This window comes from Theropithecus gelada, chromosome 17 (genome assembly GCF_003255815.1).
Source record: "Theropithecus gelada isolate Dixy chromosome 17, Tgel_1.0, whole genome shotgun sequence".
Lineage (NCBI taxonomy): Eukaryota > Metazoa > Chordata > Mammalia > Primates > Cercopithecidae > Theropithecus > Theropithecus gelada.
This window is the reverse complement of record NC_037685.1, coordinates 20,460,186-20,472,698: the sequence shown is the minus strand read 5'-3', so window position 1 is coordinate 20,472,698 and position 12,513 is coordinate 20,460,186. Positions and strand designations below refer to the sequence as shown.

At 32.7% G+C, this 12,513-nt stretch overlaps 1 non-coding gene and 1 pseudogene across 1 annotated transcript; both read right to left on the bottom strand.

Annotated features, from left to right (window-relative positions):
* Positions 1-1,538: 1,538 nt before the first annotated feature.
* LOC112611102 lies at positions 1,539-1,827 on the bottom strand (annotated as a pseudogene).
* Positions 1,828-9,002: 7,175 nt separating this feature from the next.
* LOC112611236 lies at positions 9,003-9,111 on the bottom strand. Its single transcript, XR_003116604.1, has one exon. It is a non-coding gene; the product is annotated as a U6 spliceosomal RNA (small nuclear RNA).
* Positions 9,112-12,513: the final 3,402 nt, after the last annotated feature.

Sequence of the window (12,513 nt, the reverse complement as noted above, 5' to 3'; positions counted from 1 at the left end):
GTCAATAAGGTTATTGTCTACGTTTTTTCCAGCAATTTTACATTTTCATGTGTTATGTTTAAGCCTTAATAAATTTTAAATTGGCTTTTGAATATGATGCAAGATAAGGTTTCACTTTTACTCTTTCACATTTAGATATTCAGTTTTTCCAGCACCACTTATTAAACAGACTATCCTTTTCCTTATGGATAAGGGTGTCTTGGCACCCTTATCCAAGATCAGTTGACAGTAAACATATGGATGTATTTCTGGGCTCTCTGTTATGCTCCTTTGGTCTACAAGTTTCTTTTGTGACTGACAATACTGTTTTGATTACCATAGCTTTCTAATATATTTTGAAATCAGAATATGTCATGTATCCAGCTTTATTTTTCTTGCTCAGGATTGCTTGTGAATTCTTGGTATTTTGTTCTTTTACATGAATTTTAGAGTTGTTTTTCTATTTCTGTTAAGAATGCCATTGGGATTTTGACAGGGATTGCGTTGAAACTAGATCAATGGGTAGTACGGACATTTTAACAATATTAACTCTTTTTTTAGGGCCACTAACTTTAATAACAATACATATACCATGTTATCACCATGAAATGTAAATATGTCAATTCAGGTTAGACAAGAGCTTTTCACAAGTGCAATAAAGCATTCTATATTATATCAAAGTTAGCGTATAATGTGTGATCAAATCAACTTGCTCACAAATCATTAAGCAATTCCATTATGGGTAATTCGTTTAATGTTTACAACTAAACATTAAACATTCTTATGGAGAAAATAAACAGTGCACACATTTTAAAAGTGTTCTTCATGTACCTTTGCATGAACACTTAAAATGCATATTTCTATTTCAATATGACATTTAAAAATTATTCTAACAGAAGCAAATATGTAATTCTGCAATTACAAAAGAACTAAAATAGAACCCATAATTAAATTATTCTTATGTTTGCAATTGTGATTCTTCAATAAATACTGCTACTGTGCAGCTCTCCTGTAAACTTTCTAGATTTGCTTTAAACACACACACACACACACATATATATACTTGCAACTGTGGGAGGCTTTACAAGTTATATTCCATGCACTTTTTTGACAGAGTTTTAAAAGAGCCAGCCAGTCCACAACACAGACAGAAGAAAAGGTAGATTAACTGAGGCAAATAGGACTCTTATATAACATCCAAAACAAGATTCTTCAGCAAACTGGGGTTTAGAGTTGGTCTGCTATGTTTTTTAGAATGAATTTCATCTTAACAGTTTAAGGAGATGGACACTTTAACACCATCAATTGCATTTAGGTGATGTGTTTCTTTTGTGTTAACTTGACTCCCCTGAATGACCTCGCGAGTAAACTAGTCACTAGTAATTTGGTCACCAGGCAAGTTTAGCCTGCAAGAAAGGAATTCAGTATTCAAAATACCATGTTATAATCTGAACACACTCAAATAGTTTATTTTCAACATTAACATGTAACTTCAACAATGAGATAGATGTCTAACTACAGCAAGCTCCTCCAACAAGATCAAGACAGCATCTCTTCATCTAAGGCTTATGTTTCTCCCAGAATTCTTGATATGTGGAATAGCTCATACCAACAGTCATTGCTCCCACAACAAAGCCTTGAGCTGCCACCCACATGTGGATCAGATGAAGGGATACTTTAGTCCTGCTTTTCAGTTTGTATAACACATATGCAACAATTGCTGGGAAATCAGCTAATCCAGTGGGGACAAATGGTGCCTCATTAGCTTTTCTAACTTTTCAGTCCCTGATCTTCATCATATGAAGAAAGGGAAACATCTGTGTCTGTTGACATAGTAATTGCTTGAAGAATCTCCCTAAAGTGAGAAAACAACAATATTAACTCTTTTAATTCATGAACACTCCATGTCTTTCCTTTTATCTGTGTCTCTTTTAATTTCTTCCATTAGTGTTTTATAGTTTTCAGTGTAACAGTCCTTCACCTCTTTGGATAAGTTTATTCCTAAGTATTTTTGTTGTTGTTAATATTGCAAATGGGACTGTTTTTTGAATTTCTTTTCTGAAAGGTTTGTTGTCAGTGTACATAAATTTCACTAAATTGATGTGTTGATTTTGATCATGTAAGTTTACAGAATTTGATTTTTATTTCTAACAGTTTTTTGTTGTTGTTGTTGAGTTCCTAGGGTTCTCTACATATATGATCGTGTCATATCCAAAAAGAGAGAATTTTACTCTCCTTTCCAATTTGAACGTCTTTTTTTTTTTTTTTTTTTTTTTTCTTATCTAACTCCCCTGGTTAGGACTTTCAGTACTATGGTGACTAGAAATGGCAAGAGAGAGGCATCTTTGCCTTGTATCTGATCTTAGAGAATAAGTTTTCAGCCTTTCCTCTTTGATTATGACTTTAGCTGTAGGTTTTTCATACATAGCCTCAATTATGCTGAGATAAATGCTTTCTATATGTATTTTGTGAAAATTGTGTTAATGTTTCCTTTTTTTAAAGAGGCATAGGTCTGAGAGGAATTTGTATGTGTGTAAAAACACTTTTATTAAGATTTTTTCAGAAACTAAAATGAAATTAATTTAATATGCATACACTTCAGTAAAATACATATCAATATATAAATTACATATTATTCATAATACATATTATTATATTAGTATTAAGGAATATCTATCTAACCATCTATTCCCCATTCTTCTATCCATCTATAAATGTGAGGCAATATTATCTTGCACTTAACTGTAAGAAGTTAAATGAGGCCGGGCCCGGTGGCTCACGCCTGTAATCCCAGCACTTTGGGAGGCTAAGGCGGGCGGATCACGAGGTCAGGAATTCAAGACCAGCCTGGCCAAGATGGTGAAATCCCATCTCTACTAAAAATACAAAAATTAGCTGGGTTTGGTGGCGAGCATCTGTAATCCCAGCTACTCAGGAGGCTGAGGCAGGAGAATCTCTTTGAACCCAGGAGGTGGAGGTTGCACTGAGCCGAGATCAGGCCACGGCACTCCAGCCTGGGTGAGAAAGCAAAACTCTTGTCTCAAAAAAATAAATAAACAAATAAAATCGGGAGGTTAAGGCAGGAGAATCGTTTGAACCCTAGAGGCAGAGATTGCGTGAGCCGAGATTGCGCCACTGTACTCAACCTGGGTAACAGGGCGAGACTCCGTATCAAAAAAAAAAAAAAAAGAAAAGTTAAATGAAATTAGACTCTCTAGAGTCAAAACCCACAAATAACTTCTCATATCATCCAGAGTGAAATCCAAAATGTGCCACACATGATTTGCCTTCCTCCTACTTCGCTGTCTTCACCTTCTTTTATTTTTAGTGCTTTTACCGCTTTTGCTCTTCCACCCTGACAATTTGCTGATTCTCGAATTCAGTTGCAGAGTTCTTGCCAGTGGGCCTTTACAGTTGTTATTTTTGTCGGGAATGCTTTTCTCCAGTATATCTGCAAGGCTCATTTTCTCACCTTCTTTAGGCTCTAAAATCCCATTCTCACTCAAGCCTTTTTTTTATAATCCTATTTCAGATTGCGGTCTCCACCTCAGCATTCCCTCTTCTCCTTTGTCTAAGCGGTGATCACCACCAAGGATGCTGTATATTTTATGTCTAATATGTTATAATGCTCACCTGTTGTCTGTCTTCTTCCAGTAGAATGCACATTTTAGAAAGGCCACAATTTTGTCTGTTTTTTTTCACTACTGTGTCTCCTGACATAAATTAGTTATTCAAAGAATACTTCTTGAATTGATGAATAAGTGAATAAAAACACAAGGTTGAGTGATAGGCAGGATTTAATTGTTAATTGTCTTAATAGGTCTGTCATACAGCATAACTAAGAAGAGCATATGAGTCATGAGCTTTATTTTTAGTAATTGTTAATTATTTCGTCAATATTAGTCATATAAAATTGGGATAAATTAATTGGATTACAGTTTTTAGATAGTATGCCAATTGATTTATGGAATTAATTACACATGAATGATGATAATTTAAGATTTTATTGATCAGATTTCAATTTTTGTTTCTATTATATTTCCATTTGCTTTTTAAATGTTAGCAGATAAGAAATATGGGAGAACTGGGTTGGTGGACAGGTAGTTAGCTATCACTAGAATGCCATGAGCAATTGAAGTACAATAAATATCTGATCTTTTTCCCTTGGTTCAGGGTGTGTGTGTGTGTGTGTGTGTGTGTGTGTGTGTGTGAACTTGAATGGGCGAATAGGTTACGTTTCCTTTAAAAACACATTTGATCATTAAAACCTAGAAAAGCTTAATCATAATTAAAGAGAAAAGCTTCACCCTAGGTTGTATAAATAGTACAAATACATGAAATTTCCAAAGGACTTAATGAGAACAAGTTCTTTGGATTCAAATTAATTTAATTAAATAATTATCAAAAGCAGGTATGCAATGGTATTATAATATAATTTCTAAAAGTTTAATTTTAAATCACTTTTCTGAAATTTAACTTTTAATGTTTAAAATATCAGTAAGGAAGACGACTGCTTCCTATCATAGATTTTAGTTCAATGGCTGATAAAGGTCCTCCAGAGTTTGTGGCTAAATGAAAGGAGCCAGCCTATGAGCTAGATATGCCATGATATAGAAAATTTTATTTATTTCAAATTTAAAGTATTTTTAATTTATTTCATCTTTTTAAAAATTGATTCACCCAAATGTTGTCATTTTTAAAGAAAATAAAAGTCCCTTTATAGTATCTATTATTCAGAATTTCAGAGCCCTTCTAGCTATTATTTTAGTTTACAGACTTCTTTTCTAATGGCCTAGAAATTTTCTGTACTAGGACTTATTTAAGGGCATTTGATGTCCCCAGTGACCCGATAGAAACTTGACTAGAACTTCACTTAGGTTACTTCTAGCATGCAGGAACTCCAACCCTTGAGTTTTCTGTCTCCCTAAATAGCTTTGGCTCATTTCTGGTATCACTCATGAGAGACTTGAGAGCTCATCCTTCCATAACAATCTACCTTGAGTTCATCACCTGCCAGTTGCCTTACTGTTATGCTTGATTTCCAAACTCAATTTACTTCTGGACTTCTGGTTTGTTGACCTTCTGCACTTATTCGCAATAAACAACTTCTTGTCAGTACACTTCTACAACTCGAGCCTGTATCACTGCTGCTCCTAGCTACCAACCTAACCTGAAAAGTCAGAACAAAAAACACAGAAAACCAGAATGAACTGTCACTTGAGGGATGACAGTCCGGCTGTCCATCAAATGACACTCTAGGATAAAGCCATTGTATATGTCTGAGATCACAAGGAGGGAATTTGTGAAATGGACATCCTTTTTATTTCCAGGTGCACAGCGATATCAGGTATCTCAGATAACAGAGTGTCCAACTTCTGGTATCTCTTACCTATTGAATTCCTTTTTCTCCCCCACATTTTTATCAAGCTTTCTTTAAACATTGTTGACAATACAGTTGTAATTTAGTTGTTAAACATATTATTTTTTAAAAGTGAGGTGTGTACTCTAATCATCATATTCTGATGTTCCTTGACTTGATAAATATTTGCTATATGAATCATTTTTGTGATTAATTGACTAAATTAATCTGGGTTTACATTACCTGAAATTTGTTACTTTAAAAAATCGTATCTGTTCAAAGTTGCCAGATGAATCATCTTCATAGAAATAACTGATCAACTCATTTTAAAAGCCACATTTTCAAATATTCATAAGCCACAACAAATCTCATCGTTCATGCCAAGTGTCAAGTATTTTATTTAGTCTGACCCACTCACTGAAATCATGTATCAAAATGGATTGTAAGTATTTTCAAGATTCATCCTTGAAAATGTCATATTTTAAAATGATTAAGTTTCCTGAAGCTTTATGGAAAAATTTGAGTCTAATTCAGAGAATTTTAGGATATCCATATAAGCACATAGAGTACGTTTGATAAACGACTATATTCACAAGGAAAGATATACCTCCCATAAGGCTTTAATAAAAGAGATAAAGTGTAACATTTTGGTGTAGTTTTATTTAAAATATGGCATATGAATCATGTACATTATAAATATAGCTTGCAGAAAAAGCTACGGTATACTTGCACTAGTAATCAATGTGGTTGAATTGATTTTAATAGTCTCTGCACATTCAGTTAGACATGAAACATGCAAGTTTAAATTAATAAGTTCAGAAAAAAATTTGTCTCATGTATGCTTCTTTTCTTTAGATATTACTATATTTCAGAAAGATGAGTACTTTATTTCACTCAGTAGAGAGGTTAATTAAGTAAACTTAATGAATAATAAATGAACTGCTTTCATTTAGAAGTCTGCTTTTATATGTTTAGAAACTTAAAGAAATATTTTAATGTTATATTTTATTTGTTCTTTCTGTGCCCAGATGAATACCTTTGATGTGCATGTACCATAAAAAGCATGATAAGGCAGAATTCTCTGTCCACAAGGCAGACATTATTTAACTAGAATAGCAGCATAAACAATGGGGATGGAGGAGAAGCTGGTTTAGTGGCTGAGAAATCTGGTAGTACTATTGGTAATGTCCTGGATTAAAAGTGTGAAGATTTGTCTCATTCTGAGGAAATGGTCACTTTTAAAACTTGGTAATTGTTTTAAATCTACATGGAAAATCCAGTTGTAAGATAGAATATTCTAACCACCAGATAGAAAGTTATGTAGATAGGGCATCCTTGCCCATTATCACAGAAAATCATATATAGAATGTGTAGCAATTGCTCATCATCAAACAAATTATGAAAATACTAATTTTTAAAATTGATCTTTCAAAAAGAAGTCATTTTAGATGTCTTTCGTTAACAGGGTTTAAACATTTGTAATAATTTTGTGGCATCTTTTCTTAGTAATACATTAATGTTGCATTTGTTTTCAGAAAGTACAAAGAATTTATTTTTAATTAAAAATTTTAAACAGACAATTTTATTATCATGAAACTGCAAACAAAAAGGCAACATTTTACTAAGATGACTGAATAATATATCACATTAGATATGAAAAAGTTGTTATGATATGAGTAAATTAAATAGGACACAATATAGCTGTAATTTATACTCACTTTAATTTAGAATTCTCATGGTTCCCAGGAAGCAAACTGAGTGATCCATAATTGCATCTTAAATTAAACTTTTTGCAGTGATTAACCTCTCTAGCACTGCTTGTTTCATGAATATACAATTTTTATATTATCAAAAGTGTTTTCTTTCAGAAATGTTAAAGACTAGTTATTATTTCTCTGTTTTATAGAAGTGTTTAAAAACAATTTGTGAATGCACTTAGAAAAAGGCTAATAGATATTTTCTTCAAGTTGTATCCAAATGAGCAGAGCTTACTACAGAAGTAGATGCTTTAGCTACAGAGTAGGGAACCTGTGGTTTAAATCTAAAGGATTATAATGTGGCACATTTATTTGAAGAAATCTTCTTTGATCCTCTAACACAGAAAGACAATGTGAGAATTAAAGAGCAAAGAACAAAAGCTGAACTGTGAATTTGATGACTCCCCATGTTTGCATCCAAAAAGCTATGAAAAGCATTGATTGAAAATTAACTTTAGACCACATTTGCTTCTTAGAAAAATAAAAGTTTTAATGTTAAGTTGTAGACCATTGACATGTGAATAAATTATAAAGAGATAAAAGGATGATGATTTGCTTCATTGCTGTAATTATAAATAATCAAGGTTTTGCTTTAAGAAAATGATATCAAGTTCTGCAATGTTAGCGTTTCTATGAATCTTTTTTTTTTCTTTCTTACTTTCAATGAGTCTCATCATATTAAGTAGAACTTTTGCTATAGATGAAAAATGAAGCCAGTGTTGACACAGTTGGGAGTAAAAATTATCTCCTTAAATGTCCTCTTTCCAGCAGTCAAGATATCCAGTTTTCTCACAATTCTGTAGATGGCTGAAAATTAAATTTTTATAAATACCAATTGCAAACTGCATAAGAACGAATGAAATTAATGCAATGGTTTAAAATTATAGATATAAGATAAGACATTTTTGAAGTGTGTTCGCATGGTTCAAAATTAAATTTAAAAAGAGGAAAAATAGGCAAAAGCAGTGGTATTTAAGGGGGAAAGAGATATAAAAATCAATGAGGAACAGCCAAACATGAGGTGTGGGAGGAGCTACCTAAGTCGGATCTAACTTTCCAAATAAGTAATGTCTTCCTTTTCATAGTATTGAATGCAAATAAAGCATTGAATCAGGAGATATCAGTACTGTCCACTTACATCTAGAAATTCATATCTGTGGAGCTCTATTTTTCAAAAATCATTGAATGGTTGCAGATCACAAAATGTTGGTTTGTTGTCTTTAAACAATTGGATATACAGTTACCTAAATTATGAATGCAAATGAAAAGTTCTTAGGGAAATTAAAAGTGCTACTCCAGTGAACACAAGAATTATAAGAAAATAAGATGGCCTTATTGCTGATATAGAGAAAGGTTTGAGTTGTCTGGGTAGATCAAACCAGCCACAGTATTTCCTTAAGCCAAAGCCTCATCCAGAGAAACATCTTATGTCTCTGCAATTCTATGAAGGCTGAAAGAGGTGAGCTGCAGAAGAAAAGTTTGAAGCTAGCAGAGGTTAGTTCATGAAGTTTAAGGAAGGAGCCATCTTCATAACATAAAAGTGCAAGGTGAAGCAACAGTGCTGATATGGAAGGTACAGCAAATTACTTAGATCCAGCTAACATAATTGATGAAAGCGGCTACACTAAAAGACAAATTTTCAAGGTAGACAAATAGCCTTGTATTGAAAGAAGATGCCACATAGGACTTTCACGAGTGTATATACAAAAGGTAGCATGCTGTAGATACTATTTTACACATTTCTTTTTTCTATTTAACCGTATATCCTGAGAATCCCTCCATATCAATTCATAGACATCATTGTGATCATTTTTCATCTTTGTTATTAATGTATAGTGGTATGTATCCCAATCAAAAAATTTGGCTATATAATTCTGTAATTTCGTGAAGTTACCACTGGTTTGTACTAGTTGATCTTCTTTTTTTTAATTTTCATTTTTAGCTTTTTGGGCAGGGGCCATGCTAATCTTCTCTGCATCCTTCCAATTTTAGTATATGTGCTACAGAGGCAAGCACATTGATCTTATTGAAACAAATCTTCTATTAATGCTGTGGAAACAAAAAGTATAGATCAGTACATTTTGATTGTTATCAGAAACTCAATGTTATGTTTATATTTGAGAGCTGGACCTATCAATTTATGAGATGTGTGCTAAACTGGACTCAATATTAATGCCTTTCTAAGGTTTTCTCTTAAAACTTTTAACACTTTTTGTTGTATCTGCTAGAGTTCTATTTAATCCATAGTGTGTTTTCATCATAATCACTATGGTTCACACTCTAAAAAAATACAAGATCTTCTTTGACTAAGTTAATATTTTTGTTCTAACTTTAACATTATCTAGCATTTATTATCTAAGTATACTTTTGCTTTGCAATTATTGGACACATTTTTTTCTCCATATTATTGCCTTAAACTTTCAAAGCAGATATGTTCTACATTTATTTTCTGTAAATAGCGTACACGTAGATATTAATTTTTGACCCAGGGTAATGGTTTTCTCAGTGTAGTAGTATCAAAATAATCTACTTGGTCTTAGTTCTGTTGTTTTATGCTTTTTATTTGCTGTTGCTCCTTTTTGTTGCTGATTGTTTTTCTCTAAGTTTCTCATAAGCATATGTTTTTATATTACTGTATTTGTTGCAAATGTACAGTTTCATACTATTTTAAAAATGTATTAACTTAAAATCTAAGTTCAAAAATGTCCATATTTCTTAAATAACCCAGTTAAGGAAATAAAGTATATACTGACACATACCAAGATAGATTAACAAAATTCAATTTTATTATTTCTGTGTACTGATTTTCTAAGAATTGTCTACATTATGTCAACATATCACAATTAAGGAACGTTACACTAGTATTGCTATTACTATTTTATAGCTTTTGTTTTAGTTATATTTATATTTGACTTATTTCATAACTATTTTTATAATTGTCTACATGTGATTTTACATGAACTGATTTCATAATTCATTGAAAAAATGTATTGTATGACTATCACTTTCTAAAGTTCTTATTGTGATCCAGCTCTTATATTGTAATGTAAATGTAAAACTTTTACATTACATTAAATGTAAATGTCTTTACAATGTAAAACTGCCTTTTACATTGGGGCATATGCCTGCAGCCACTCCTGTAGACACATACTTAATATTTTGTTTGTTTGGCTTCTTCCCATATTAGTTAGTTTTCTTGTATAGAAGTGCTTGGTTACCAATCCAATCCTTCAAGAAACATAGTGATTTACCATTTTATCTTCCAAAGTTTAATATTATCAATAAAAATTCGGAGGCCTCCATGGTTTTTCATTCTATGTAGAAGGACTTTTTATTTTTCTGCCTTTTTTTCTTTACTTCTTGAAATTCAAACAAGTTAACCACACTATACCTCTTCCTCATATTGCCTGATCCGTACCAAACCTTTGAAAGTCACAGACTGTTTCAAGATAGTTTTGTCATATTTTAAATGTGATTATTGCCTCTGTTACTACTTCTGATTCACATGATGTAGGCCATTTCTCATAATGTCTACTTGAGGATGTATGACTTTATATATTATTTTTCATCTGTTTTGTTCTTTATCATTATACTATTATCAGAGCAAATTGAAATGTGTTGTCCCACATTTATCATCTGATACTTTACATAATTGATTCTGAACCTTAATATTGCTAATAAAATTCTGATATTTGTATTTCTTTAAAATTTTCATGGATCTCAATAAACTCTTTTTATACTACCCACGTACTTTTAGAATCCAAATTTACGTAAAATTTTAAAGTATACATAGATGCTTGCTAAAGTTTATACACCACATTCCTGTGATCTTTCTTTCAAAAGTGCATTGTACTTCATACCTCGAGTTCTATATTCTTCTTTGTTTATGTTGCTAAATTTTCATATCTCTTTTCTTTCTCCTTTCATGTACGTATTTGTTTAAAGACCAGTGACAGGTTTAGTATTGGCATTTGCCACAACCTAGGTAGATCCTTCTTCCTTAGCCCTTCTTTCCCAATATGAAATAGGCTGTTAGGATCCTCTGCTCACACATTACACAGAAGAGTTGATTGAAGAAAATACATGTTATTACTTCAGAGGTTTGAGAATCTAACTGATAATAGGAGTTTCTAAGATCAAATGGAAACCCCAGCATGAAAAATACTTTCAATGGTTATTTGTCTATGCCTGAATAATCCTTGACTCACTCTCTATTTTTCTGAATTGGGATTTCTGTTTCTTTTGTTACATATCTGATGTGTCAGTGATTGGGTTCAAGGTCTTTTAGATATCTTCTACACAGTTAATAAAAATATTGAAAGAGTCACTTTTTTATTGAGTCTGAAATTGGTACATGTAGTCTAAAAATTGTAGCCTGACCTGTCCCTTCTGAACTCAGATAACAGATTGAGACTGAAGTCTTGCCAGATAATCAGAAGGCACTGTGCTCTGTGCTGTTCTAAAGTACCTAACAGTGCTAAGGACACAACAATCAGTCAATAATTTGGGGTAAATTGAATAATTTATTGTGCTACAAGCACAGTAAATTTGCAACTAAAGCAGTAGGCAATCTCTTAATTTGCCTCCTGTTTAGTTTCAGCTTCTATAGACATAACAGTTCTTCCAACTCTTTACCTAGTTTCTAAGAATATTTGTTTATCGACAGTTTAAGCTCTGTTCACTTACTCCATTTTCATTAAAAATGTAGAAAATTTTATTACATTCTTATTATAGAATATATGTCTGATAGGATCATCTTGATTTGGCAGTTTAATGAAAAATGAGTTGGTAAGTTTTCTAATGTTTTCATATAAAGGGATATTGGCTAGTATTAAGTAGATGAAATGTTTTTATTGAAACAAATATTCATGTTTGTTACTGCATGTAAGTTTGCAAATCTTACTGTAAAACTTAATGTTTATTTTAAAACACATGTATACACCCTTATAGCGACCACACTGGTCAAGATATAGAATGATATGGAACATCTACGAAACTTCTTTCATGCCAACTCCATTCCAGAGTTAACCATAATTCAGTTTTCTAACATAATAAGTAAAATTTGCGGTCGGGCGCGGTGGCTCAAGCCTGTAATCCCAGTACTTTGGGAGGCCAAGACGGGTGGGTCACGAGGTCAGGAGATCGAGACCAGCCTGGCTAACCCGGTGAAACCCCGTCTCTACAAAAAAAATACAAAAAACTAGCCGGGCGAGGTGGCGGGCGCCTGTAGTCCCAGCTACTCGGGAAGCTGAGGCAGGAAAATGGCGTAAACCCAGGAGGCAGAGCTTGCAGTGAGCTGAGATCTGGCCACTGCACTCCAGCCTGGGCGACGGAGTGAGACTCCATCTCAAAAAAAAAAAAAAATAAGTCTGCTTTTGAATTTTACATAACATAAATCATAAAGTTTCTTGTGTGTCT